This window comes from Puma concolor, chromosome B3 (genome assembly GCF_028749965.1).
Source record: "Puma concolor isolate L17-30 chromosome B3, mPumCon1.1.hap2, whole genome shotgun sequence".
NCBI classification, from domain to species: domain Eukaryota; kingdom Metazoa; phylum Chordata; class Mammalia; order Carnivora; family Felidae; genus Puma; species Puma concolor.
Window position 1 is genome coordinate 130,111,022 of NC_141672.1, and position 24,682 is coordinate 130,135,703.

Consider the following 24,682-nt stretch of genomic DNA (forward strand, 5'->3'; position numbering starts at 1 on the left):
CAAAGGTCTCACCCACTCCACCCCTGTGGGGCTTTGCTGCTCTCCTGTGCTGCTTCCCCTAAAGCTGTCCCTAACTATCCCCACGGGAGCTTACAAAAGAGCTATGTCTGTACTCCAGCCCCAGAGATTCTAATCTACTGACTGGGGTGTGGCCTGGATGTCAGGGCCTTCTGCACACAGGCAGCCACGACCTGCCCAGGAAAGCAGGGCTGGCCCTGGGCTTAGGTCCCTAACCTGCACACCCTGAAAGATGTTGAATCTGGCTTGCCTAAGTCTTGGCCTCCTTGGGTATTCCCCCTTGGATCTGGGGTGATTGCTCTGAGTGAAATCTCGACTTTTTTGGTAAACACACTGAGTTTATTCGACCTCCTCTGGCCTCATGACCACCCAGCCTGACCCTGCACGCCTCACTCCAGGAACCTCTGGGTCCCACTGGCCCTATCCTCTTCTCACCACGTATCGTGAACTGCACGGACTTTCTCATTTATTTGTGTGCTCATTAATGTCAGCCTCCTGTTGGAATGGATCCCTGCGGCAGGCAGGACCTTGGCTGTCGCACCCATCACAGGGTCCCTGGGTCATGCAAAGTGCCTGCCCCATGAAAGGTGCATGATCTGAGTGCGTGGACAAATGAATCATTGAGAAGAGGGGGACCCATTCATCAGGGTTCAGATGTCCTGTCTGGCTTGAGGCTGAAATACCAAGACCCCTGGTGACTAAGCCAGTCCTGAGGAACTCTTGGCCTAGTGGGTTGAGCAGGAAAACACCAGAGGACAAGCCCCCTGTGGGAGGGTAGTGTCTGCTGCTTTCGCCCCAGGGGCCCCCTCCCCCTCTCTGATGACCTTGGAAGGGCCAGGTCCTCTGAGAGCCTGGGGTCTTGTCCAGGACAAAGAGGGGCTGGCAGACCCCAGACTAAGCACCAGGTCAGCCTGCACTGGGCCCCAGGGATCTGGGATGTCTTGCTCACCCTCATACCCTAAACTGCCCCTAGGAGGGTTCCCTGAGAGTTTGGTAAGGCGCTGATGTGCACATTCCTTAGTGAAGTTAAAACAGCTCAACCTGAATATCGAATACTTTGATCTTTAAATTGTGCCTCTGCAGCTGTGCGGAAGGGTGTCCCAGATGTCCTGTCCTAGATCTCAGCACCATGGTGGGGCTGCACACACCTCCGTCCAGAGCGGGCAGCCCAGGCCCCCAGACAGGGAGCTGCGTACCAGCAATCGGTAACCAGGGCTCCCTTGACCGTGGTCTTGGTCAGGGGGCCTCTTGAGGGCCTGAAATAATGCCCCTTCCCCCCATCACTCTCCCTGGCAGGTACAGGGCTGGCTGGGGAAGAGGCTCAGTCTCCGGCCCTCCACTCTTGATGAGCCCTGAACCCCTGCATTGGAGGTGCTGTGAGCTCTTCCAAAGCCCAGTGCCCACGTCTCCACCAGGGAAGTCAGTCACTGCAGGTGGGACCTGGCTTCAGCGGCTTCACAGGGAAAGGACTTTTCTCCAAGTAACTGAGATGCTCTTATTTCTGCTGTTGGCATGTTTTCGTTCTAATCTTATGGGTGTGTTTCATTCCATGTGATTTCTAGGGCATTTGGATGGCACGTGGGGACACCCGGGTGGAGTTTTTGCTATCAGGATGACCTCAGGAAAGTTAGGGTGTCTGGTGACCTCCTGATAAGCATAAATGCCATGAGTGACAGAAAGGGAGGGGGTACCCCAAGGATGGCTGAGATGGGTTTGGGAAGGTCATGGTGGGAGGGATAGGGATTGAGCTGGGATGGAAGGTATGTAGCTTCTGGAAGGGAACAGACTGCACTCTAGGCAGGTGCAAAGGGCTACTAAAAGTGGAGAAGCGAGAGGCAGATGGAGTGTCCTGGGAGAACCCCGGGAATTCTAGTTTGCAGGTAAAGGAGAAAAGCGTCCACGCCCTGTGGTTAGGAACCAGCAAATGACCTGGATGAGACCCAAATGTTAGAATAGATCAGTTCTTGTGAAGGAGTCATATCCTTCAGCATCCTGTGGGGTGAGTTGGACCCAGGCCTGGCCAGCCTCTGCAGCACCCATGGGAGCTGCTGGGAGCCTCAGAGCAGCTGCTGCTGAGCCTGGAGCCTCTCCCACAGTTCTGGGCATTCGCAAGCTATTCCCACCAGCCCTGGCAATGGTTCAGAGATCTCAGCCGGGACCAAAGACAACCAGCCACCAAGTACATGTCCTTGGGACTACAGCACTTGGCCAGCCTGGACCATAGGATGTGGTCCCTGCACCTGGCTGAGGGGGAGCCGGCTCCTTAAACTTGCCTCCCACCAGGCGGTGCTGAAAACTCCTTTATGGATTGTGCATGGGCAATTTCAAGTGAGGGCTTCATATATACACATATATATGAAGAAGGGTCATCCTTTCAGAGCAAACAAATGACATCCTTATTGGACAAAATTTTTTTTCAGGTTTGTAAATTTGTTATAAATAGTACAAAATCATTTTTACAAATGTATTACTTATTTACCAAAAATACATATAAATAAAATTTAAGTATGGTTTGTTATTCAGTCAGCAAAGCCACATGAAGAATGACATTGTATAAACAAAGATTGGAAATACTGCAAAGAACGCATCTGTGAATGGGGATATTTGAAAGTTTGAACTGGAAACTTTACCCCCAGCCCTCACAGTCTGGACAGGCTGAAGTTCCCCTTTCTTCAGATTAGCCTGGGGGGCACAGGGCCGCCAATTGATGCCATAATACACGACAGGATGGGCTTGGCGAAGGCTAGGCTTCCAGGGTAGGGGTGGGGTGCAGACCCCTTTCCTCTGTATCTACACCCTTCCTTCTGAGACTCTGCACCAGGCCACGCACCCTCGGCTGCCCTGGCGGGATTCATTGCTTAGCAGGGAACATGTCCCAGGAAGTCACCCAAGGTGGGCTGGGGGCGGGGTGGGGGACACTACATTCCTCCCCTGGGTGCCTGGGCTCCCCTGGGCCTGCCCCTAAAATCTTCAGGCCCTGAAGCAAGGGCACGAGGGGACACACAAATACGATATGCAAAAATATTTACTAAGTTATAACTTAAGTTATATTTTTAGTAAAATATTTTCTCCCCTCCTACCTTGGTAGATCTATTTTTTTGTAATGACATGAAAGGCCTGCTTCAAATAAGGGATTTTAGTGCTTTATAAATACTGCATGAGAAAGTGATAGAGAAGAGAGGTCTGGAACCCAGCCCCGGGCTGCTCCCCACCCCAGGCTCTGTCTGTGAGGGGCCATGTGACCAGACATTTGAGCTTTATCCAACTTCCTCGTGTGCATCCTAAGCATGCACGTCAATGGTGTGGCCTCCCTACAGAGGATGGGTCTGTCAAGAGGCCCATGCAGGCTTGTGATGGTAGGGGGGTGGTTCTGGGCTCTGGGGCAGGGGCTTTGAGTGGGCCTATCCCCTGCACCCACACACCACTGGCCCAGCTGGAAGAGGGCTTGAGCAGGCCTCATGAACAGTGCCTTCCAAGGTAGGTCCTACTGTTCCCACACTGCCTTTGGTCCCCACTGCAATTGCTAACTGCTTGCTGGCTGGATACATAAACACCCCGATGCCTCTTCTGAATTGGTCCCGCGTCGTGGAACGCACAGAGACAGGACACCCCCATCCCTCCAGGGGTAGCTTGTGCCTCCTCGCAGTTCTCCTGCTCTGAGAGAAGTAAGGAAGATGCTTTCAGCTTCTAGCTGGGGAAGTCAGTGCTTGGGTGCAGGGTATACAGATCCTATACCTGTGGGGGCAGGAGGAAGGACAGCTGTGGCGGTAGGGTGGGCTGGCAGGAGGGGTGAAGGAAGCTGGGAAAGGAAGAGGAATGAGACCCAGCAGAGGTCTTGAGTTTGGGGCCCGGGTATGGGGCTTCCATCCCAGCAGCCCCCTGAGGCCCCCAGTTGTGTCTGTTCCTTGCCCCTATCTGATTAGATCTAAGGGGCTTCTTCAGTGTTCCAAGCCTCCCAGAATGATGGAGGTGGGCAGGTCTGGGAAGGAGGAGAGAGAGGTTGGGTTCATCCCCCAGGTTCCAGAATCTCTTTCCTTTTTAATACTGAGTAATACTCCATTGGATGGAAAGGCCACATTTTGTTTATCTTTTCATCCATCAGTGGACACTTGAGTTATTCCCACTTCTTGGCTATTGTGAATAATACTGCTGTGAACATCTATGTACTGCTTTTTTTTTTTTCTTTAATTATGTCATGAATATTTTCTTCACTGATGTCTGGCTACAGCAGGCATCAGGAGACAGAAGAGATTCCTTGAGATGGCCAAGGAGGGTTTCCATTGTCTTGCCTCCAAGGTGTCTCCTCGTGTGATGCTGCCTCAGCAGGGACACAACATTTCCAAAGAAGCACAGAGTCAGAAAAGGCAGTGTGATGAGCTCATGGCTCCAGAGTATGACTTTGGCATGAGTCTGATGTGGGTCGACGGAAGGGGAGTTCTGACTGTTGAGATGTTAGACTGAGTGTCTGCAAATGGATGATGACAGTGTCACTTAGCTAATATTGGCATTGAGCAAATGAACCAGTTGGCAATTGACATTAAACAATGAGACCGGTTTTGAAAAAATAGCCATTTGTGAAAGTGTAGTCAGCCAAACAGAGCATGATCAACTTCCCAAAGACATTTTGGTCCATGTGGAAGGGATGAATGAATAAGAGAGATGTGACCCTGAGAACATGGCAGGCGGGGGGCATAAGATCAGCCACCTTTGAGCAAGCACCCGCTGAGTGCCAGGAAGCATGCGGATTGCTTCTTAGACACAAAGTAACAAAGGGGAGAAAGGTTGGCCCCAGCAGTGGGTTGAAGGGTGACTCCCCAAAACACATGTCCATGTCCAAGTCCGTAGAAACCTGTGAATGTTGCCTTATTTGGAAAAAGGGTCGTTGCAGGTGTAATTAAATTAAGGATCTTAAAATGGTATCATTCTGGATTACCTGGATGGGTCCTAATCCACAGACAAGTGTCCTTATGAGAGACAGAGGAGGAGATACTGGAACATAAAGAAGAAGCTTGTATGACCACTAGGGCGACTGAGTCACCAGATCATCCCTAGAGCCTGTGGAGGTGAGCATAGCCCTGTGACCCCTTGACCTGGGACTTCCGTCTCCAAAACGGTTAAAGGAGAAAGATCTGTTGTTTTAAGCCACCAAATTTGCAGTAATTATTGTGGCAGCCCCAGGATATCAATATAGCCCCTTGAAAATTAAGTCATTAAAATCTGCCAATGAAGGGTGAGTAATTAAATTGGGATTGTATGTTGGTTTGCGATCACTCAGCACCTGGCCTGGGTGAAGGGGGACAGAAGGATGAAGGGTTAGTAAGAGGGGGAAGTTTGCAGAACAGAGTGGGAGGAACCTGCACGAGGTGGGTTGCAAAATCCTGAGGTTCTGCGGGAGACTGCCCATTTGTTTGATTCCAATTTCATTTATCAGATTTCTAACTACATGTGACCCTTGAACAAAGTGGGTTTGAACTGTGTGGGTGGGTCCACTTATGTGTGGATTTTGTGTAGGACAGTCCTGTAAATGTATTTTCTCTTCCTTATGATTTTCTTTCTTTTTTTTAAGTTTATTTTTAAGAGAGATAGAGAAAGAGAGAGAGAGAGAGAAAATCCTAAGCAGGCTTGATGAGGGGCTCCATCTCATGAACCATGAGATCATGACCTGAGCTGAAATCAAAAGTCAGATGCTCAACCAACTGAGCCACCCAGGCGCCCCACCCCTTATATTATTTTCTTAATGTTTTTTTCCTCCAGCTTACTTTATTGTAAGAATACAGTATATAATACATATAATATGTGTTGATCTATTGTTTATGTTATTGGTAAGACTTCCAGTCAGCAATAGGCTATTTGTGATTTAATTTGGGGGTATTCAAAAGTTATATGTGGATTTTTGACTGTGGGGCAAAAGAGTTGGTGCTCCTAATTCAACTATATTCAAATGTAATCGGTGGGGATGGGGAATATCAGTCTGGAGTCCAGCTCCTCTGTGTCCCAATGGGGAGAATGTCCCAGCCTTTATGGTTTGAAGAGGATGGCCGACATTGCCAGTTGATCGCAGCATCTCTGTCCGGCTCACATACCCTTCCCGACATGGTACCTCAGCAACACTTCCGGTGAAGCAGAAGAGGAGAAAGTCCTGGCTGTCGTGAAGTTTACAGTCTAAGAAGGGACCAACGTGATGAGGGGCCCCCAGGAAAACACACACAATTACACTAGTGGTAGGAGAGGGAGGTGGGACTAGGATATCTTGTCCTGGGGATGCTGAGGAGTGACAATTGAGTTCTGGGAGGTAGGTAGTAGCTAGGGGAGGAAAGGCATGTGTAGGGGGTGCCTGAGTGGCTCAGTCGGTTAAGCATCTGACCCTTGATTTAGGTTCAGGTCATGATCTCATGGTTCGTGAGTTCGAAACCCATATCAGGCTCTGTGCTGATGGTGCAGATCCTGCTTAGAATTGTCTCTCACACTCTGTCTCTGCCCCTCCCTTATTTGTGCGTGCACACACACACGCACACACACACGCACACGCACACACACACGCACACACACACACACACACACACACACTGTCTCTCTCTCTCTCTCTCTCAAAATAAATAAATAAACTTAAAAAAAAAAAAAAGAAAGAAAAGAAAGGCCAGTGTAGCTATAGCAGAGATGGGCTCTGACTCTGGAGAGCTGGAAGGACCAGACCACATGGCCTTGCAGGCCTTGTTGAGAACCGCTGACTTTGCAGAGAAAGAGAAAAGCAGCCCCTGGTGTCCAGGAGCTGGCCTGGCCCCTAGAGCTGGGCCCTGGTTTTGGTGGGACCCTCTCAGCCCAGGCCTGGTGTCCCATAGCCACCATGGAGCACCACCACCAGGCAAGATGACCCCGAGGCCGTGATGAAGTGTCACAGAACAAGGCCACTTCATAACCGTGTCTAAGCACAGACACAAGCAAGGTCGGGGTGCAAACTGCAAAACAGCAAATGTCGTCTCTCGATTAAAATCAGTGACCACTGCTTCTTCACCTTGCTCTGGACTGCCCTCCCTGCAGACTGTCTGGACACACAATCCCTGACCTGCACCTGCTTCCCAACAACACCCAATCTATAGAGCAAAGTCCTGCTTCCTTGGACCAGCCCCAAAGTCACCATGCAAGCCAAGCCCTCTGCCCTTTCTGACACCCTCCGCCTAGAGGGCCCTTGGTCGCCCTTGGTGTCTGGCCTCTCCCTGCTTCAGGGAGGTACTCACTTGTTTCTGGAGGTGTTCCCAGGAAGCCTGGAGTTGGGGAAAGGGTGATGTCCTCTCTTCCTCCCCCTTCTTATCTTGCTCAGGTTCTGATGCCCTCAGAGGGAAGGAGTGGGGGAGGGCAATCAAGAAGCTATTACTTGGCTGGTACTGTCATTGTCGTTTCACATGTGTTCCCCCTAGACCAGCTGGCTTTTTTTTTAATGTTTATTTTTTTTTTAATTTTTTTTTTTAACGTTTATTTATTTTTGAGACAGAGAGAGACAGAGCATGAACGGGGGAGGGGCAGAGAGAGAGGGAGACACAGAATCGGAAACAGGCTCCAGGCTCTGAGCCATCAGCCCAGAGCCCGACGCGGGGCTCGAACTCACGGACCGCGAGATCGTGACCTGAGCTGAAGTCGGACGCTTAACCGACTGCGCCACCCAGGCGCCCCTAATGTTTATTTTTGAGAGAGACAGAGATAGAGTATAAGCAGGGATGGGGCAGAGAGAGAGAGGGAAACAGGGTCCAAGCTCCGAGCTGTCAGCACAGAGTCTGATGTGGGGCTCGAACTCACAAACTGTGAGATCATGACCTGAGCTGAAGTTGGGCGCTTAACCTACTGAGCCACCCAGGTGCCCCACTAGCTGGCTTTTTAAAAAGAGCTGTCTTTCCTGAGCACTGTCTGAGGTCTCCAGGGAACCCTACCCTTACACTCTCTGGGATAGGCTCTGCTGAGTGCCTTTGGCCTCAGTGAATGCATTTCCGTAAGGCCCAGCATGCCCAGCCTCTCTCTTGCTGGGCCCCTCGGCAGTTATCCATCACATATGGTCCATGGTGCTTAACCTTTGGACAGACTTTGGGGGTACGGTCTTGCCTCGCCCTCACTCTACCATCAAAGCAGTGTGCCAGCCCAGTGCATGTCTCCTATCGTCCAGGGGGGTGTCTGTCCATTGTGTGCCCTATACTGCAGGGGACAATATGAAGGTTACAAGAGGTCCTCTCTATGCCCTGCTTGTGAGATTTGAGGGGAAGGGGGAACACCCTCAATTCTTCTTCCCCTCTGGAGGGTAGAGAGGGGACTCCCAGGATAGCAATGGCTCTTTCTAAAACTTGGCTTCTCACCCCCTTGGTGCTTCTCATATCCTTGGTGCTTCTGACCCTCAGTGTGGGTGAGGAGTCTAGATGCCTTTATGGTTTCCTCCGGAATGTGAAATCGATGGTCTTGATGTTTCCTAGGAAACTTGTATAATATTCAGATGGACCCACTGTCCCCATTTTCTGCCCCCACCCCTGCGAGGTACCCTGCCCGGGAATGAATGAGTGGCCGTCTTGTATATCCTCATCCTGGGGTAGCTGCTGATGCTGGCGGTTCTCCCAAAGACCAGGTTGTTTGCATCTGTCCCATATCCCTTGGCCCCGAGGCCTGTGGCCATCAGCACGGAGTGGAGCTCCAGAGCCAGTGTTGGTGGTGGGACCCGGCCGACAGAGGAACCGAGGTACCAGACCACTTCCCCTCATGACAAGAGGCTGTGACAGCCACCAATACACCCGGAGCCTGTGTCAGCCCCTGTGCAAGTTGAGTGGACCCCGGCTGTCCTCCTGAAAAGCGTGACCATTTAGTTTGAGGGGACTGTGGCGTCCCGACCCCCAGCAGTGGCTCTGAAGGCTTCCAGCTGCTCGGCCGTCCTCTCTGCTCCACAGGGGAAGCCGTGCCAAGGCCCAGCTGTGGCCAGTCTGCAGTTCCCAATGCCATCCACTTAGAAAGGGTCTTGGCACAGCCAGGGGCCGGCGTGATGGGGAGAAAGAGCCCAGGTTTCTTTTTAGGAAGTCCCAGCCAAATTAGGCTTGTTGAAACACTTCACGGAGCCCCAAGAGAAAGACCCTTTGCTTCCAGCTCTGAATGTAGGATTTTCGTTCTCATGTGGATTCTCTTCCAGTGGAATTTGGAGAGAGGCCTGGACTTGGAGGCTGCCCCTCGCTGTGTGATCGCAGGCAAGTCCCCCGACCTCTGTGAGCTTCGGTTTTCTTGCACAATAGGCCACAGGAAGCTCATGGATGGTGAGCGGTTTCTAGACGCCAGGCACCATATCAGGGGCCCTCTCACCTCATGAGTAACACGGTTGCTTCATAGGTGGTGACTGCACCAGGGGCCTCCGGCCGGCCCCATGGGTGACTTACTCTTTTTCTTCTGAGGCAAGGTCCCCAGCCTCTTAGCTGCAGAGATTGTGCCTTCTGAGGCTGGCACTCAGCCCTGTGACTGCCACACGGAAGGTTCCTGACTAGATGTTGCATGGACGGATGGGTGCTCCCCAGGAGGGAGTTTTCACACATAACATTAGGTTTTCAAGAACTCATGAATCAACGAGAGAAAATATGTAGCATTTTACTGAACACCTTCTCGGCCCGATGATTTACATTTTCTTATCCGAGCTTTACAGGAGTCCTGTGAGGGGGTGTTTCCCGTTTTCTGGGTGAAGAAATTGAGAAAGCTCAGGCTTGGTCAAGATTAGTCAGTACATAAGAGGGAGGGGCAGGATTTGGACGGAGTCTGACCCCTCAGACTGTGCCCTGTGCATTCCATGAGGCTGCCAACAGATAGACATCTGGCAGATCACGGTTGTCACAGTAGAATCATGGTCTAGAAGGGAAATAATGAACTCCAGACCCAAGTGTGAAGGAGGTGCCAGCGGAAAGCCTATGCCCCCCACAGGCTGTGGGGATAAAGGACTGGGATCGGGGCCTTCCCAAGGAGTGCCTGGAGACTTCCCCACGCTGATTGTCTTGGCCCCAACCTGAGGCCAGCCCGGGCAGCAGTGAGGGGAGGCTGGGCCTTGGTCTGCCACCCCTTAACCCCTTGACCCTCTAGATGCTGCATTGCAAAAACCGCATTACTTTGTTTTGACTTCCTCTTGGGTTCCCAGAAGGTTTATTTACAGACGTGAGATTGCCTCACAACTTATGGGTTTTTTTTTTTTTTTTTTTTTTTTACTATGGTAAAATACACATAACACAAAACTTACCTTTTTAACCATTTAAGTTAAAAAAGTGTACAATTCTGTGGCATAGAGGTGGAATCATACAGTATTTGTCCTTTCCTGATTGGCGTATTTCACTCAGCATGAGGTCCTATAGGTTCACCCATATTCCAGCAAGTGTCGGAATTTTTCTTCTTTAAGGCCGAATAATATTCCACTGTATGTTTATTGAAAAATGTTTTTAATGTTTTTTTATTTTTTTTTTGAGAGAGAGAGAGAATGCAAGTGGGGGAGGGGCAAAGAGAGAGGGAGACACACAGAATTCGAAGCAGGCTCCAGGCTCTGAGCCTGAGCTGCAAGATCATGACCTGAGCTGAAATTGGATGCTTAATCAACTGAGCCACCCAGGCACCCCTCCACTGCATGCGTATATCATATTTTGTGTATCCATTCATCTGTTGATGGACACTTGGGCTGGTCCCACCTTTTAACTATTGTGAATAATGCTGCAATAAACAGGGTTGCACAAATACCTGTTTGAGTTCCTGCTTTTGGCTCTTTGGGCCTAGAAGTGGAATTTCTGGATCTCACAGTAATTCTATGTTTAATTTTTTGAGGAAACGCTATAGCGTTTCCATAGCGGCTGTGAAATTTTACATTCCCCCCAACAGTGCATGGGGTTCCCTTTCCTCCACATTCTTGCCAACACTTGCTATTTTAAGTTTGTTTGTGTACTTTATTTATTCTTAAAACTTTATTTTGAGAGCAAGAGCAGGGTAGGGGCAGAGAGAGAGAGAGAGGGAGAGAGAGAGAATCCCAAGCAGGCTCTGCACTGTCAGTGCAGAGCCCTATGTAGGGCTCAAACTCACGAACTGTGAGATCATGACCTGAGCCAAGATCAAGAGTCAGACGCTTAAAGGACTGAACCACCCATGTGCCCCTGTTTGTGTGCTTTTGCAAGAGCTACCCTGATGGTGTGGTTTGTGCCTCTTAACTTTTTAGAACCCTCATATCCAATTAAAAAATTCTAGGGATGCCTGGGTAGCCTGGTTGGTTAAGTGTCCAACTTTGGCTCAGATCATGATCTCGTGCCTTGTGAGTTTGAGCCTCACATCGGGCTCTCAGCTGTCAGCACAGAGCCCGCTTCACAGACTGTCTCCCCCCTCTCTCTGCCTCTCCCTAGCTGGTTGTCTCTCTGTCTCTGTTTCTCAAAAATAAACATTAAATAAATAAATAAATAAATAAATAAATAAATAAATAAATATTCTATTTCTCCTATTTTACCTGACTCATCATTATTATTTTTTTTAGTACACATGCATTGTCTTAACATATTCTTTAGGAAACAAATACGCAGAAATGGACCAGTTGGGTCCAAGGGCACGTGGATTTGAATGTTTGGTGGCTATTGTCAAATTGCTCTGCATGGTGGCTGCTCTTACCTACTTTTCTGCTAGCAGCATCCGAAGGGTAAGCTTTCCTCACAACCTCACCAACATTTGATATTATGAATCTTTTAAAAACTTGACAATCAGCTGGGCACAAAGAGGTGCCCAAGCAGCTAGAGTTCCAAGATCTCCTCATTCGGTCTCTTGGATCCCTGCGGTCCGTCCTTGGCAAGGGCAGGATGCAGCAAGCTCGAGTTGCACCAGCTCCCCTCCCCTCTGCCTGGTTGCCCGGTCTCCTGGTCTCACTCAGTCCTGCATGTGGGTCCCCAGGAGCTGTCCCCAGATCCTCCTTCAGACTGGACCTCAGTGGAAAGACAAACCCAGTGGTGTATGGAGAAGGCAGGGTGAGGAGGGCAGGGCAGCCCCGCGAGAGGGTATGGGGAGCCTGGGGCCATGGCCAGGAGTTAAGAGGTTTGTCTCAGCAAAAACGCTCAGGATGTAATGAGTGGAAGGAACCTCCAGCCGGGCTATGCTGACTTGATTTCTTTTGAAACCAGAGAGACTGGAATTCTGCCATAATTATCTCTCTTACTCACCAAGAAGTCTGGAGTCCTGTCCCACGCAGCTGGATTAGTGCCATTTTTTGGTCTGATGTGACAATTAGTTGAATGTATGTGACAACATGAGCTCATGACAAATGACCCCTCCACCTTGAGATGTCTAAGTTTTCCGAGAAGGGAAATTGCGGCAACTGAATCAGATCATGGACAAGGAACTCAATCTTTTACTTTAATTCAGGCATCAACGTTGCTGACTGAGCAGAGGGGACTGATACCCGCAGGAAGCATTGGTCCTGGGCGGGAGCTGCGCACGGGTGTCTGGGAATCTGCAAGGGTTTCCGTTGGAATGTGTCCACTCTCTGCCTGGATCTGCCCCTTCGGGCCGTCTGCAAGCCGTGCTGTGTCCTGGAGCAGAATTTTAAAAAGCTGATTTGGTTCAGGCTTTTAAAAAATCAAATCAAAACAAACACCCAACTGGGGTGAACCACAACTTTTTCCCAGGGAGCGAGCAAGCCCCTCGGCCAGGTTGCCCCTGGTGACGACACATTTTGGGTTAGCTGCTCCGCTGGGTCTTTGTTTCCCTCATGCACAACAACTGGGCTGGGAGAAGGTCAGGTCGTTTTCCGGCTGCATGTTCTGGGAAGCCAAACCCATACCTTGGGGCCCCTCTCCTGTCCCGGAGCCCCCTGGTGGGTATCACAGCAGGGAGAATAAAGGCCTCTGTGGTGCTGGTTTCCCAAGGCCACTTGCCTGGGAGCAGATACCTGATGGCTAATGAAGGTGGCTGTTGACCACCACGGGGCCCTGACTGCTGTGGACAAACCTGGGTCCCCGGAGCACTCGTCCAGGCTTCCCAGCCCTCTGCCCAGCCCCATCTCTGCAGCCACAGGGACCTGACACCCTTTTTCTGCTCCTGAAAATCCCCACTCATCTGTCTACTCCCAAGCAGTGAGAGTGGCTGATGGAGAGGAGGGCGGAGCTCAGGCCAACAACAAGGGGCGAAGGCCCATTCCCTCTCTGTTGACCATCCATAGTGGTAGGGGTTTGCTTGCCTCTCGTGAGGACTTCGTTGCTGCGGTAACCCATGACTTGAGCCTCCGTCCATCCATCAGGCTCAGAAACACTGAGCACAGCCTGGCAAATGGAGCCCTGAAGCTCACGGTGTGAACGGCCAGTTCTCGGCCACCAGTGCCTTCCACAGGCCTGGGAGCAGGCAGGCCAGCTTTGCCCAGCAGGACCCACTGACTCTGGTTCCCTGGGCCGGGGGCCACAGGGTCTTATGGTTAAACTGCCCCCTAGGAGACAGCTCCCAGCCCAGAGCCCAGGTCATTAGTGGCTTGAAACGAGGAGGGGCAGCTGTCCAAGGGACCTGTGGCCTCTTAGGTCCCTGCAGCATTTGAGAAAGGGAAAAGGACAGGAGGGTCGATTGGCACAGCTTTTCAGAACCCCACTCGGTCCAGTTTCTGTCAGAAATAATCAGCCATACCCAAATTTCGTAGTGTACAACTATCTTCCAATGCTCATGGTTCTGTGGGTTTAGAGTTTGGACAGGGCATAGGAGGCTGGCTTGCCTCTGCCCTGTGGTGTCTGAGGCCTCTGGCAACAGCAGAAGGGTGACCAAATGGCTGCAATCATCTGAAGGCTCCTTCCCTCATGTTTCCTTCACATGGTGCTGGCTGCTGGCTGGGACTGCAGCTGGGGCTATAGGTAAGGGCACCTCCATGGGGCACCTCCATGTGGCTTGAGCTTCCTCACAGCATGGCAGCCTCATCATAGTCACACTTATTTATTACCTGGGGGCTCAGGACTCCAGGGGTGAGTGTCCAGATTCATTGCCTTTTCTGACTGAGCTTTCAAAGTCACACGGCATCATTTCCATGGTATTCCTTTGGTTATAAACAAGTCGCAAGCCCTCCAGATTCAAGGGAGGGGGTCCAGACACCCCTCCTCCCCCTTTGATGGGAGGAACATCAAGGCCAGTTGTAGTAAAGCACACGGGGTGGGGGATGCTGTTGTGGCCATCTTTGGAAAACATGGCAGAATGCACCACTCATCGGGTTTCCTCAGCCTGCACAGCTGGCCTTGACCAGGCCTCTCTCATGTTTTCTTTCCCTCTTGACCAGTGGTGGGGCAGGTCCTCAACAGGCCCATTAGTGAGCTGGGCCACACAGTGTGGGGGAGGTCCCGCACCTCTGCCTTCTGACTGCCTGGGCTCACCCGCCTCCCTCTGTATCTGTGGCTGTCCGTGTGGCTTTGGGTCTTGTGTTTCTTGGCTCTTAACCTGTAAGTCTGGAATGAGGGGAGCCAGGCAGAGCCTCACCCTGGAGCCAAGCGGCTTGGGGCCCCACAAGCCCCCACAGTGGTCCAGGGGTTCCTCCGTGGATGGCTGCCCCTCGGTGGCTATGGTTCAGGGGTCTTGGGACAGAACCCTTGCGGTGCCCTTTCCTTTTATGTAAAGGTTGGTTTTTTGTGGATGACAGTGTCTGTGGGGCTGAGACAGAGTGAACTCCAGTGGTGCCTCTTGCTGCCTTTGGTGGCTCAGGAGCGGAGGACCCTGAAAGGATTAGTGGGTGAATTAGCTGGGAGAATTGAGGGACCTTTGTAGTTCCAGAAGCTGCTTTTTCCAGAGACTCTCACAGGAATAATTTTCTCTGGAAAATTATTATTATCAGAGAAAAATTTAAAAAATTTATTAAATTTAAAAAATTAAAAAATTATTATCAGAGAAAATAATTTCTCTGGATTTTCCAGACCTCCCTCCACTCTTTTGCCTGCTCCCACTGACCTGAGCGACCTCCCACTGCTGCTGACCCTTAGACCTGAGCGATCCCAGAGCGGACGCAGGGCCCCACTCAGCCTGCATCTGGTCATTTGGCAACAGGCACACACACAGACCCACACACTGCACATACATGCACACATGTGCGTATCCACCGCATATTATGTCACACACTGTGTGCACATGCCTGCATACCTCATGCCACACACTACACACACCTGCACCACATGTATACCACACACAGCACCACACATGCACACACACTCGCCCATGTACACGCCATACTCACACATGTACACACACCACACATTCACGTGCACAGACACCACGCGTGCCACACACGTACACACACCCACCACACCATACACACCGCGCGTGCATGCACACACACATACCGCACACATGTACACCATACACTCCCACACGTGGGGACTCACACTACACATCTCATACGCACCCACCCCCTCCATATGCACGTGCACACGTACACATAAGCACACATACACGCAGAGAAGAGACTCTTCGCAAGCCTGTGGCATATGCAGGAAAGCCAAGTCACATTCTTAAAACGTTCTAATACGCAGAGAATGCAAGATGTCGATTAGAAAGTTCCAAGAAGTGGAGAAAATGGGCCACGCCTCTCCTCCAGCCGGGGCTCCTTTGGGCCTCTGCCCACCCCAGCAGCTTGCTTGAGTGTCTGTATTTACCGACGTCCACACACAGCCGCAGGGTTCCTTCTTCCTCAGATGGGCTCATACTTGGGAATACTTGGTAAAGTAAACTCATCAAGCCCACAAACCCTCCTCAGAGGGCCAGGAGCCCAGAGGCATCCATTTCTCAGCAGGCGCTGTCGAGGCGGGGAGCTCAGGGTCTGGGCCTCCTGGACCAGGGCGCCCCCTGGCCGCGGGTGATGGAACTGCTGGCAGTGAGTCTGGTGAACTTGGCAGGGGGAGGTTGTAGCTGTGAGGAATGGGGGGTGCAGAGGCTGCATCAACTCCCTTCCTCCCCTGGGCTCCAAGGAGGGAGAAGAGCTCTCATGTTTTGGAAAACATCATATCCTCTGGCTGAGCACCCAGCAGCTGGCCACCATGGTCTGCCCAGTTCTTTCTCTGCGGAAGAGGGTGGGACCCAGCCCCTGGCCTTACCCCAGGTGTTACTGGTACCATCTGGGGGCTACTCACAACTGGGGCAGACTGGCTTTCAGAGAGGGGCCACATCCAGAAGTGTCACACATGCTGGGGTGTGGAGGACGCCTCTGCACCCCAACCTCTACATTGCCCTGGACCAGGGTCCACCTGCCCACCTGTTTCCCTTTAACTCGTAGGTCCTCTGGGCCTGGTCCCTTACTTCCATGCTATCCCTGCTGGGGACCGGGAGGGGACAATGACGGTAATGTTCAGGCATGGTTTTGTGCACAGCCCTGGTCTCTGTGACAGGGATAGCCGTGTGCGGGGGCAGAAGAGGAGCATACCCATGTGGCTTTGGGTCTTGTGTTTTTTGGCTCTTAGCCTGCAACTCTGGAATGAGTTAACCTGCAACTCTTAAGTTGCATCTAGGTCAGCTCTCCTCCCTGGTTTGAGCAGACGTGGACAGCAGGAGATGGCTCTCCCACCAGGGGCTGACACAGCCCAGAGCCCCGATTGTGACAGCGTGCTCCCACGTGTGTGTGTGTGCATGCACGCGCACATGTGTATGGGTGACGTGTGTCTTCAGCTCTGGTCTGTGGATGTCACCCAAGAAGTGTCAACAGGAAAGGGTCAGAGGCCTCCTGCAGGCATCTGACACAGGCACTGGGAATCAGGGTGGGGACCCCTGGCCCTCCAGAGGTGTTGTGCCCTCAGGGGTTTGACTCTCATGTCGTCCTCTCCACAGTCAAAGGTCGACCTGTGAACATATCCTCACAACCAATTGTTCCAGGCCTGTGTGGGCCCTCAAAACCTGGCCACCGTCCCAGACACACAGACACACACACACACACACACACACACACACGCTGCTGGGCACACTGCTGGGTCAGAGGCTTTTACTTTCACTTTCACTGACTCTATTGTGTGCCTGGAGCTGTCATGAAGTCACCCTTGTATTCTGTGACTGAAGAAACGGGAGTCACAAAGCTGAGAAACCCTCCTGGGCCTTTCAGGGCAATCGGCAGAAGCAGGATTTGAACCTGGGTCTCTCCGTGTCTCCAAACCCCTCCCTGGTCACCACACTGGGGAATGGGCACTCCCTTAGTCCTTGAGGAAAGTTCGGGGTGAAAGCTCTGGGGCATTTGGCCTTTGGGGGTTTAGAGAGGCCGATGACAGGACCAGGAAGAGACCTCCAGCCACCCCTTCCCTCTGCTCAGGGTCTTGGGCTTTTCTGTTCTGAGGACACACCCGGCCTCCTCACGCGGGGGCTGAGTGGTTTACTGCACACTCACCATGGGTTCTTTGTTACTTTGTCACCTAGGAGGCGGGTGGGACAGAGTAGAGGAGGTCCCAGGAGAGAGGGGGCTGCTGTGGGGCTGCCAGGAGGTGGTAGGTGGAGACGAGGCCTAGTTTCCGGACTCCCACCCCAGCCGATGCTTTACCACATTGCACCGTTCATTGTGACCCTGCTCGCTCAATGCCCACCGCTGGACACAGCAGCGAATGAAAGGGAAACCGCGAGTGGGTGGCTTCAAGGACAGGAGTTTGGGGGATGGGAGGCCCAGGGGCTGGAAGGGGTCCAGAGATCACCAGTGGCCCTGGGTCCCCACCCAGCAGGCTTCTGTGAAGGATGTCTCCCTCACTGACGAGTCAGGCTGAGCTCCAGCCAGTTCTCTTTCCCACTGAAGGCCACGGCCACCTAGTGTACTTTAGATCCAGTTTAGACCATTTTGATAAATAAAATCCAGGTAAAATGTGATTCAGTTTCCCTTGTCAAGCTGCACTTGGTTGGAGGCCTCAGTGACCTGGCCCAGCTATTTGAGAGGTGGAGGGGGCTTCTAGTTCCCGTGTGTGGAGTATGTCCTCTGCCGCAGCTTCTACCCCACCCGTCCCCCCTCCCCACTCCCTCATCCCCACCACTGCTCCGAGAGCAGGGTTGACACAGGCTGGCCTTGGCCGGACTTGAAGACAGGCATCCTTTCCTGGCTGGTGGTAAAGATGTCACTTGCCCTGCGCAGCTCACAGTATGTCTGGGAGGCCACCTGAGGAGGAAGTGAAGAAGGTGGCTCCCAGTCCCTGTGCAGTGGAGGCCAGGCCACCAGCCAGAGCTGTTTAGAAGCTTCCTGCGGTACTGGTGTGTACCTGGAGGGGAGGAGAGGGCAGGACGCAGGTGTCCAGGGCCCACGGAGAGCCGCCTCCTGCAGGTTCAAAACGTGCCCTGCCCTCCACACCTGTGTTACTTTCTTTCCAACTTTACTGAAGTATTATTGGCAAATAAAAATTGTGTATATTTAAGGTGTACAACGTGACGTTTTGATACACGTGTACATTGTGAAACAAATACCATAATCAAGCTAATTGACATGCCCATCACCTCAGAGTTACCACTTTTTTTGTGTGGTGAAAGCACTTAAGATTTACTCTTGTAGCAAACTGCAAGCATAGAATATACAGTAAAACCTTGGATTGCAAGTAACTTGTTCTGTGAGTGTTCTGCAAGATGAGGAAACATTTCTAATCAATTTTAACTTCATAAGCAAGCGATGTCTTGCAATACGAGTAGTATGTGATGCCGAATGTCACATGATCACAACTGAGCCAATGGTTCTATTCTCGCTCTCTCTCTCTGCTGGATTTTGGGTAATCATTTCCCATGTCCGGATGCTTGATCTCAGGCTGCGGTGATTGGCAGAAATCAGTGATCCTTCAAAACGTTGGAAGGTGCCCACAATTGGCACTAGTGTATTTTTTGTCACTTCAAAGCCCCTATGGACAGTCCTTTGCTTTTCTAGACAAGAGTAAGCTTAGGAATGCTTTGCTTCATTCTAGGTCATTGGATACGTTCCTTGTTAAAGTTGCATGAACAGAAAAACATTCCATTGAGCCAATAGATAGCAGTGATAATTCTGTTATTGATGGTAAAAATCGTTCTATATAATAACCCTCCTCTTATCTCCCTCACACCAGCCTAGAAGGTTTTTTAAAGGTGAGTGCAAGTTAATTTGTTTATTTCTTTATATTTTATATTTTCTTTATTATTTTGTATTTTATTCCAGTATTGCAATCATTTTTATATGAATATTTTTGGGTTGTAGAATGACACATCTGAGTTTCCATTATTTCTTGTGGGAAAATTCACTTTGATATACAAGTGCTTTGGATTACAAGCATGTTTCCAGAACGCATTATGCTTGCAAACCAAGGTTTTACTGTATTGCTATTAACTACAGTGACAATGTTGTACACTAGGTCTCCAGAACTTATTACTGAAAGTTTGTACCATGTGACCAACATCTCCCCTTTTCCTGTGTGCCCCAACTCCTGGTAATTACCATTCCACTCTGTTACTGACTTTGACTTTTCCAGATTCCACATGCGATACCATGCGGTATTTGTCTTTCAGCTTCTGGCTTATGTCACCCTTGCCTAATGTCCTCCAGGTTCATCCACAGTGTTGCAAATGCCAGGATTTCCTTCTTCTTAAAGACTAATATTCCGTTGTATATATGCATACACACCACGTTTTCTTTATCCATTCATCTGTTGATAGACACTTAGGTTGTTTCCATCTAGGCTACTGTGAATAATGCCACAATCAACATGCAATAGCACGCATGGGGAGATCTCCATACTGTTTTCCATTATAGCTGTAACAATTGAAATGTCCAGAAGCATACAAGGTTCCCTCTTCTCACATTCTCACCAATATTTTTTTATTTTTTGACTTTTTTATAATGACCAGTCTAACAGATGTGAGGTGATATCTCATTATTATTTTGATTTGTATTTCCTCATGATTAATAACATTTAGCATCTTTTCATATACCTGTTGGTCATTTGTATGTCTTCTTTACAAAAATGTCTGTTCAGGTTTTTTGCCCATTTTTAAATCAAGTCGTTTGGTTTGTTTTTGTCATTATCATTATTATTATTATTAATTATTATTATTGTTGTTGTTATTATTTTGCTATTGAGCTTTACAATTTCCTTAGATATATTTTGGATATTAACGTGTTGTTGGATATATGGACTGCAAATATTTTCTTCCATTCCGTAGACTGCCTTTTCACTTTGTTATTGCTTCTTTTCCTGTGAAGAAATTTTTACTTTGATGTAGTCTCACTTGTTTGTGTTTGCTTTTGTTGCCTGTGCCTTTGATGTCAAATCCAAGAAATCATTGCCAAGACCAATGTCAAGGAGATTTTTCCTTATGTTTTCTTCTAGAAGTTTTATTGTTTCAGGTCTAACATTGAAGTCTAAATCCATTTTGACTTGATTTTTGTGTAGGGTGTAAGACAAGGGTCTGATTTCATTCTTTGTGTGTGGATATTCAATTTTCCCAACATCAATTATTGAAGAGAGATGATGCTTTCCCCATTCTGTTTTATACTTGGTGCCTTTTTTGAAGACCAGTTGGCCATATATGGATGGGTTTATTTCTGGGCTTTTGATTGTATCCCATTGGTCCATCTGTCTGTTTTCATGCCAGTACCATACTGTTTCAATTATTATAGTTTTGTAATATAGTTTGATATCAGGAGGTCTGATATCAGGAAGATGTCTCCAGCTTTGTTCTTCTTGCTCAAGATTGCTTTGGCTATTTGGGATTTTTTTGTGGTTCCATACAAATTTAGGATTGTTTTTTCTATTTCTTTGAAAAATTCCATTTGAATTTTGATAAGGATTACATTGATTACATAGATCACTTCATATAGTATTTACAATATTAATTTTTCTATCTATGAACACAGTGTATCTTTCCATTTATTCATATCTTCAATTTCTTTCACCTATGTTTATAGTTTTCACTGTACAGAAGATATTTCCCCTCTTTGCTTAAATTTACTCCTAGGTATTTTATTTTTTTTAATGCTATTGTAAATAATATTGTTTTCTTAATTCCTTTTTTTGGAGAGTTCATTTTTAGTGTATAGGAACACAACTGATATTTGCATGCTGATTTTGTATCCTAAAATTTTACTGAATTTGATGTTAGCTGTGGGCTTGTCATATATGATCTTTATTATGTTGTGGTACATTCTTTACATATCTAATTTGTTGAGAATATATTTTTTTATCATGAAACAATGTTCAATTTTGTCAAATGCATCTATTGAGATGATCATGTGAATTTGTCCTTCATATGTCCATTGGACATATGCAATATGCAATATGTCCATTGCATATGTTGATACATCCTTACATCCCAGGGATAAATCCCATTCAGTGTGGTGTATGGTCACTTTAATGTGTTTTAAAATTTGGTTGTTGTATTTTGGGGATTTTTGCATCTATGTTTATCAGAGATAGTGATCTATAATTTTGTTTTCTTGTAGTGTCCTTGTCTGACTTTGGTATAGGGTCATGCTGGTTTCATAAAATGAGTTTGGAAGTGCTCTCTTCTGAATGTTTTGGAAGAATTTGATAAGGATTGATATTAATTCTTCTTTACATGTTTGGTAGAATTCACTAGTGAGGCCATCTTGTCATGGTCTTTTCTTTGTTGGGATATTTTTGATTACTGATTGAATCTCTACTCTTATTTATCTGTTTAGATTTTCTATTTCTTCATGATTCAATCTTGGTAGATTGTATGTTTCTAGGAATTTATCCATTTCTTCTAGGTTATTCTATTTGTTGGGGTACAATTGTTCATAGTAGGCTCTCATGGCCCTTTGTATTTCTGTGGTATCAGTTGTACTCTGTATCCCCTTTGTTTCTAAGTTTATGTGTTTGAGTATTTTGTTTCTTAGTCTAGCTAATCACTTGCAAATTTTATTTGTTTTTTCAAAAAGCGAGCTCACTTTCACTGATGTTTTCTACTGTTTTTCTAGTCTCTGTTTCATTTATTTCTGTTCTGATCTTTGTTATTTCCTTCCTTATGCTAACTTTATTTTTTAGTTTATTCTCTCTCTAGTTCCTTGAGGTATAAAGTTACATTGTTTACTTAAAATCTTTTCTTTCCTTCTTACTGCAGGCATTATCTTTGTAAACTTCCCCCTTAGATTTGCTTTTGCTGCCTCCCATAAGTTTTGGTATGTAGTGTTTCCATTTTTGTTTGTTTCAAGATAGTCTTTGATTTCTCTTTCAATTTTTTTTGATCCAATGGTTAAGTGTGTGTTGCTTAATTTCCACATATTTGTGATTTCTCCAGTTTTTTTTCCTCTTATTAATGTTAGTTTCTTACCATTGTGGTCAGAAGAGATGCTGATATGATTTCAATCTTTTTAAATTTGTTATGACTTGTTTTGTGACCTAACGTATGATCTATCTTGGAGAATGTTGAGAAGAATGTGCATTCTGTTGCTGTTGGATGAAATGTTCTGCATATATCTGCTAGGTCCATTTAGTCTCAACTGTAGTTCAAGTTCAATGTTCCCTTAATGTCTTCTGTCTGGGTGATCTATCCATTGTTGAAAATGGGATAATGAAATCCCCTACTATTATTGTATAGTTATCCATTTCTCCTTTCAAAATGTTAATATTTACTATATATATTTACTATATATATTTTGTGCTCTGATATTGCATGCATATATTTTTACAATTATTATATTCTCTTAATGATTTGACCCCTTACATAATGACTTTTTTTGGCTATAGTTTTCACTTAAAGTCTATTTTGTGTGATATAAGTTTACCTATCTGTACTCTCATTGGGTTTCCAGTTGCATGGAATACCATTTTCTATCCCTTCACTTTCAGCCTATGTGTGTCCTTAAAGTTGAAGGAAGTCTCTTGTAGATAGCATATAATTGGGTCTTGTTTTTTATCCATTCAGCCATTCATTGTCCTTTGGTTGGAGAAATTAATCTACTTATTAAAGTAATTATTGAAAAGGACTTACTTTTGCCATTTCCTTAATTGTTTTCTGCGTATTTTGTAGTTTCTTTGTTCTTGTCTTCTTGACTTCTGTTGTTATTTGATGATTTACTATAGTAGTGTACTTTCATTCCTTTTTCTATTGTGTATCTACATTTTTGCTTTGTGGTTACCATGAGGCTTACATAAAACATCTTATAATAATCTGTTTCAAGCTGATAAGAACTTAACTTGGATAAAACTGCCTTCAGTGGGCCATGATGCAGACTGTGGCTTCTGGTGGGGGTCTCTGTTCTGCAGCCCTCAGGGTGGGAAAGGGAGGTCCCAGAACTGCACGGTCAGTGGGATGGTGCCAGGCCATCCCTGGCCTCCCCAAATGCAGCTAAGTTCCACTCCTTGAAGGTTCATTTGCAGAATCACACAGATATGCACAGATCTCCTGCGCTGATGTTTCTTTTCATCACTCAGACCTCTTCTGAGGGAGGTGGGGAGTTTGTCCTGGAGAGGGGTGGGTGTGACTTTGGGGGAAAGGTGGGAATAGGATGCCATCTTCTTCTGGATCTTTCTGGCACCTAAGTCAGAGAGATGGGAACATTCCAGAATTTTAAGCCCCCAAACCTGAAGTATTTTCTGTCTCCCTCTGCTTGCAGTTAACTCAGATCTGTGAGCATTTCGTGGGTGCAAGGCTGGGGATTGGGCTGTGGGCATCCTACAGGCTCATTTGTTACTGCCTGTACACTGTCTGATATCTGATTAATGAGGCCTGTGGATCTATCAAATACAAAACAATCAACCGATTTCTGTTATACTGCTTATATTCCTAATGTGTAACACCTGAGTTTTGACATATTCCTCCAATTAAATATTGATTTAAAGTTTTATTGAATCCCACTATAAACATTCAACTAAAAATCAGAGTTTGAAATATTAGATGACCTTCAGTGCTTTAAATACCATAAAATGCTACATCTGTTACCCAACTGAGTACTTTAAAACTGACCCAAATTCTACTGCCTTAGGTTCACATCTTCCTTGTTTCACATGAGCCTCCTTCTTACTTATAGCCATAGTTCCTCCAAGTGTTTGTGAGCCTTCCTAGGCTGTAATGACAGGGGAGAGGATGGTCATGACTGGGGGGCAGGGAGGGCGTCCTGGCCCTGGGGTTGGACTGGGCCGGGCCTGGGCTGGGGGCTATCACATACCCTCTCTCTCCTGATCCTGATGGGGTGAGAATTGTCATTGGCATCTCACAAAGAAGAAACCAGGGTCACAGGGGTGGGGTAGCTTGCCCTGAGTGGAAGGTTTAAACTTGCAGGACATCAGAGCTGGTTTTTGGGTGAGCAGGCTGTAACCCTGGACCTCTTTGTAATTGTGTTAAGAACTAGACCGTGTCCAGCCCTCATGGTGTGGAAGGAAGCTCTCAGGGCAGGTCTGGCCACAGAACGTTCCAATCCATCATTGCTCAGGTGCGTCTGCCTGAACTGGAACAGAAACTTGAGAGCTTCACTTGCTTACCTTCAGGGATCTGATTGTGCTAGTGGGAAAGGTACCCGAACATCCAGGAATATGGCACTGGGCTGCTGGTAGAGGAGAACTGGGAAATATTTAAACAAGGAAGTGCTTTCCTGGTCTGTGAGGTAATGAGGAGACTAGAGGTCAGCTTCCAGGGCTGGCATGGAGGGCTGCCTCCCCATCACTGTCCCAAGGCCTTCCCGGCCTCCCCAGAGGGCCCTGCCATCATGCTCTGTTGAGGACCAGGGAGGCAGAGGCAGGGCCGAAGGGGCTCCCACTGAGTC